This window comes from Pinus tabuliformis, chromosome 3_1 (assembly GCF_031772625.1).
Source record: "Pinus tabuliformis cultivar Carrire ecotype Pingquan chromosome 3_1, CPIR1, whole genome shotgun sequence".
NCBI lineage: Eukaryota > Viridiplantae > Streptophyta > Pinopsida > Pinales > Pinaceae > Pinus > Pinus tabuliformis.
This window is the reverse complement of record NC_142301.1, coordinates 956,773,496-956,779,757: the sequence shown is the minus strand read 5'-3', so window position 1 is coordinate 956,779,757 and position 6,262 is coordinate 956,773,496. Positions and strand designations below refer to the sequence as shown.

Sequence of the window (6,262 nt, the reverse complement as noted above, 5' to 3'; positions counted from 1 at the left end):
GGAAGTGTGTCGAGATAATATCGCAGAGGTTTAATATGCATGATAGTAAAGAAGTGAAGGTTCCTATTCTTGTAGGTTTAAAGTTACCTATTGAACATTGTCCCAAGATACAAGAAGAGGAAGAGGACATGTCCCGTGTTCCATATGCAAGTGTAGTCGGTAGCCTAATGTATGCAATGGTTTGTACTAGAGTAGACATTACACATGAAGTGGGAGTATTGAGCAGGCTTATGTCAAAACCAGGGAAGGAGCATTGGACAATAGTGAAGCGGGTTTTCAGGTATTTGCATGGCACTAGTGATTGTGGTTTGTGCTACCAAGGTAGACGAGGGTTGGACATAGTTTTGGACATTTGTGGCTTTGTTGATGTAGACTAGGCAAGAGATCTGGATCACACAAGATCTACAAGTGGATATGTGTTTAACCTATTTGGAGGTGCATTCAGTTGGATGAGTAAGATACAATTTGTAGTGGCACTTTCAACTATAGAGGCAGAATACATGGCAACCACTCATGAAAGAAAGGAAGAAGTTTGGTTGCAAAGATTCTATTCAAGTATGGGGTCAGTACAATGAAATATAAGGATAGTTTGTGATAGCCAAAGTGGAATCTTCTTGGCAAAGAACTCTACTTATCATTCAAAGACAAAGCACATTGATGTTTAGTATCACTTTGTGAGGGATATGGTAGAAGACAAAAAGGTGTTGCTCGTAAAGGTAGAAACATTCAAGAATACTGCAGGTGCATTGACAAAGTCTGTGAGCACTGAGAATTTCTCTTGGTGTAGAGAAACAATGGGCGTTGCAGGGTTGGATCAATCACCAAGCTCTCTTGTGGAAAGAAAACAACAAGTGGGAGACTTCTTGGTTGTGTTATATTCTTTCCATGACTAGCCCACGCACATTGGTAGGGTAGTTTCCCCTGTACATGGCGCGGAGTGCTTCCAGGGGATCACAGGGGGGCTGGGTAAGGGGGCAGTAGCCCCCCAGATTTTTTTTTTTTTGACCCTATATTAAGTGGGCAGACCTACCTATGGTTTTTTGCATGGATTTCACACATGGTTTTGGGCGCGATGGTTTTCGGTCCATGGTATTTTGTAGATCCGGTTAAGGGAACTATGGTTATGTTCTAATTCGGGGTTAATGGATTGGGGTTTATGGATGCTTCGGCATGTATATATATGTATTGTAACATTGAAAGGAATATCATGAAAAATCAATCTGGTAGTCCCAGTTTTGGGATCTACGGGAAAATCTCTGTGTATATTTGTTTTATGTGTTATGCTCTCGCCATTGTTTATTTTCTTTCTTTTAGAATTCGTATGTAGGTAATTTCTGTACGGGGTTAAAACCTACACTATTAATCTATATGCACATACACCATACCCAATAACTAATTATTTATTAATCCATGAATTATTAGCCCACTAACCGATATATAATGATTGAATATATTAATATGTATATGAACTTAAAAGCTCATAATCACTATTACTAAACCACTATGGAATTGTAACTCTTGTGACACTATAACCCCTAAACATTATGAATCTAAATGTAAAATCTCCCATAAAACATAGCCTTGAAATACTTAAGACTTCATAATTAACACACAAGTGCCCAAAACACTTAAAACTTAAATTTATTCACACCCCAATTACCGTTGCAATCTTATTAACAGGTAACCCATAACTTTCACCTTTAAATTTGGTATTGTTGCAAAGGAGTGCATAAATATAAAATTTATAATTAATGTGAATAATTTCACCATTACTACAATTTCAACTGTCTATGAATGATACAAAAACTTTGTCATCAATGTTGCGTTAATATTGAATTTTCATAGAGTAGTTAAAACAACCTTGACTCACTCATTCACAGATTTAACTATAGTGGTTTATAAGCCCATGGTATTAGGTAACTCATTGTACTTTACCATACTATTACATATGATGTAGAACTTTTAATGGTTTGATATACCCATTGTAAAATGCCTCATGTTTATATGTCGAGGCTCTGTGGTCTCATTATTGTATTTTTTTTTATTATTATATCACTTTAATTTTTAACATATTGTATTAGATCTAGCTTGACGAAGAGTCTCTGATCAGAGTGGTCTTATAATATAATTCATGAAAAGACGGGCCTGGAGAAATGTGTATGATCACACAATCATGGCCTCATAATATAATTCATGAAAATAGGGGCCTAGAGAAATGTGTATGATCACACAATCATGGCCTTATAATATAATTCATGAAAAGAGGGGCCTGGAGAAATGTGTATGATCACACAATCATGGTTGGGTAGAATAACAAACCATTTTATATGAATTGTGGGATAATGAATAAGGTAGTGAGTGCAAAATCTTAATGGGAAACTTTGAAATACAGTGTTAAGAAGAAGTATTCAGTCAGGTAGTGCCTAATTCAAATAATTACATTTGTAGTAAAATATAAGTTGAAATTTCATGTTGTCATGTGCTCCAACATATAATTGTAATTATTTTTATGGTTTGTATTTTATTACATATGTAAAATGGGCACATGATTACAAGACATATTTAGACATACATACACTTAGTTTGAGGGTTCACAATAATATCCAAATAGTAAGATTAAATGAATAGATAAAACATGTTGTATTTTTGAAAAATATTTATACCAAATCGACTTTAAAAGAGAAAATGTTACATTAACTTTGCTAGAGTATTAAATTTAACGTTAAGTATACCATTAATAATATGGTTGGTAGTTTATAAACTCATAATATTAAGTACAACATAATATTTCTCCAATATTACATATGATACATATTATTTAATGGGTCATAAAACTAAATGGATATTGTATTTTAAAATTTATAATATAACCTACATTACTTTTTCTAAAAGGACATCTATATTGTGAATTTGTTAATTATTAGTTATTATATATATTTTATATATATAAATTATATTACAAAATTACTAATATATTATTTTAATTATATATTTATTTTTAATTCGAAACACTTAACACATTTATTAAGACAAAAATATTTAAAACTCGAGTCTTTAAAATATTTAAAAGACAACTTCCCTCAACATCATTTGAAACAAACCCCTCAACTTCACCCACCCATTTTTTGATTACAATGAAGGGTCGCACAAACAAAAAACAATTCGTCAACCATACTTAATACAATTTAAAGTTGTTCCTTTTAATAGTTGTCAAATTAATACAATTTCATTAGCATGCAAATTCCACGAAAAGCTTTACCATTTTGACTATTATTTATTAAAATACTTTATCCATTACCTTTTTGCTCATTAACGTGATTAATCCAATTGTATGTCATTAATCCATTAGCAATTATTTTTTATTAAAATAACATTGATACCCATCCTGTCAAAAATTGTCAGCCCACTAAAAGCATAATTATTATAATGGTAGTTATCCCTTTTGGCATAAAATATCATTACAATTTCAATAGGAACCATACGAATCATTGTGGTACTGGGAAAAAACTGGATAACATTGACACCAGCTACAACATAAAAAGATCCTAAAACAAAAGTGGCTTTGGCATTTGAAATATTTAGAATTTTTTATTAATAAAAATAAGTGAAATTATTAATTATATTTAGATAACTTAAAATCATTTTAGCAATAAAAATATGTTTGAAATTTTAATTACAATAATAGCAATTTTTTTAAAGTGGTTTAGACAATTTTTCTTTACATCTATGAAAAAATCAAGGTAAATTAACCCATAGATCTATCTAAGGATCAAATTAGCAAAGTGTAATCCCAAGCGAGTATTAATGTTTTGGACTAATAGTGTTAGTTTTTGTTTTTTCATGGGAATTTGTTTTTCTATCTAATTTTAAATTTTCTTTATTTAAAATTATTTTATGAAGATAACATATTTTTCTTTTTTGTTTATTAAGTTTCTTCCACTTATGATTACAGGCTTAACATTTGGCTTGACAAATTGCAATTCAAAGGCATCTAACCTCTCTTGGGCCACAACAACTTTTAACATGACTAAATTTCTTCCCACAGAGTTAAACGATAACTTCTTCCCACAGAGTTAAACGATAACCTTCACACCTAGGTGTGACTTAGCAGTACACCTCATCACCCTTAACTTAACTGTATACCCCATCACCTATTTATTCTAAACACCATGAGCTTTGAGAATCATAAATTTAATGCAAATGAATTTTACAAATTATATACCTAAAATTCCAAAATATCCCAAACAAATTTAAAAATAAAAATAAAATAATAAATAAATAAAATTAATCTAATATAAATAAACTTGATTGGAGACTTCAATAATATTTCATATTATTGGAGGTTTTTGGAAGAGAATTTTATAATAATTTAATAAATGCAATATTTTAAATAGTTACTCATCCATCATCCACAATTTTTTTCCAAAAATCTCAAACGATATCAATCTAATAATCAATAATTAAACTAGACAAATAATATTAATGGCCTCCGTTAATATTCAAATGTTAATTAAATGGAATTGAGAATATAGTCACAGCTGCAACCCAAACCCTCATTTGAAAAAAAAAAATATCTTGCGAAGATCTAAGCCCATCCTTAAAATTCTTAAACAAGTATTATAACACTGATCTAAAAGCTCTGTAGCTGACGTTATTGCGCACTTGTTTATGTTTCTTTAATGTTTCAATACTTATTAATACGCCCTCCTCCTCTTTACAGCTATAAGGGTTAAGCCTGATAATATTTCGTCCATGACTCAGGAACAAGATCTACACAGATCTTCACATTAATATTATTAAACTTTAACAGGATTATAAAAGGTTTCAAACATAAATTAAAATTTATGCAGAACAGAGACCAGCAACAGTTTGGTAACCACCGCGACCGCCATCACAATTCAGGGAAATCTAACATTCATATATTCGGTATTTGAATTTTGCCAAAGTGAGTAGAGTTGCCACGTAGGAATTTGAGACGAGAGCTATGTCCGCGACTGGCGCTCCAGAAAAATACATGCCGAACTACTGTCGCCAACGATATGGTGAAATATACTATGCAAGTAGTTTCAAACCGCCATCTTGAACCAGTGAAGCTCAGGGCTCGGACTTAGCCACATCGTCTCTCAATTCTTTTGCAGCTTCTAACTGTTCAGATGAATTCCAGGTTAGGTTAGCTCTGTTGATCATGATCATGATATATACAGGAAAGAAACCAGGAATCTGTATTTTACATAAGGATGTGGTTACTGTATATTCCAGATCTAGATATCCAATTAATTCTAGTTTTTGAAAACAAAAATAAATACAGAAAGAATCTGCAATCGACATAAAAATACCCAAAAAAAAAAAAAAAAAAAAAAACAAAACAGAGAAATACCAATTTAATTTGCAGAAACAGAATGGACTAGATGACGACTTTGAGCTCCCCGGGGAGAGCTTGATGGGGAGAGTCATAGAAACCCAACCCATGAGCTGCAACCTGCTGGATCTCTCCTGCGATAATGCGCTTAACAAGGGGATGGCTTCAGGGATATTCGAGTAGGATATGCTGAAGCACCCAACAACTTTCACTTTCTTTATAAATTAATCACAAATAGCAGATTCTAATCGTGTAATTTTTCAATAGCCCGAAGGAAATCCACCACCATCCTGCTTTTCCAACTCAAGACAATAAGACAATCAACCACCAGTTCATTACTCAAACGTCAACGCCATGGATGCTATTGAGTTCTATCCGCTTTGCTAAAGAGGTGAAACTAAAAAAAATGCATAGTCACTGCACAGTCAAGGGTACGCATTGTGACATGGAAGGTGATTGTGCAAGGTCAAAGTTCAGTCAACATCCAATTGGAGCTCACCAAGTTTCATATTATCACTAGTTATCAGGTTGGTGACATCAGGTTGGTGACATGGCAAATTTTTAGTGGTTTGAATTGGACCAATGAGGAGGGGACGAGTGGAAAGTCCGGAGATGATAACATGGCAATTTTGTAGTGGTTTGAATTGGACCAATGAGGAGGGGACGAGTGGAAAGTCCGGAGGCTGCCACGTGTCCTTGCCCAAAAGGGAGGTTATGGTGCATCAATTTTTTTATGGAGGTGTCAAGGATCAACCCTACGACCTCGTCTATATAGACTAAATCACATAACCATCTCCGCTACTCGTTGTTACTTAACTATTATAGCATTCCACACATACTTATGGTTTAATAGTTTTGGAGTTGGCAATTAGGAGGGCCAGTTTGCAGGCCATCCCTCCCCAT

At 33.1% G+C, this 6,262-nt stretch overlaps 1 long non-coding RNA gene across 1 annotated transcript; it reads right to left on the bottom strand.

Annotated features, from left to right (window-relative positions):
• Positions 1 to 4,753: 4,753 nt before the first annotated feature.
• On the bottom strand, positions 4,754 to 5,524 carry LOC149190981 (uncharacterized). Its single transcript, XR_016256543.1, has 2 exons — positions 5,378 to 5,524; positions 4,754 to 5,145 (listed from the first exon to the last, which is right to left on the bottom strand). It is a non-coding gene; the product is annotated as an uncharacterized LOC149190981 (long non-coding RNA).
• Between the last annotated feature and the right edge of the window lie 738 nt (positions 5,525 to 6,262).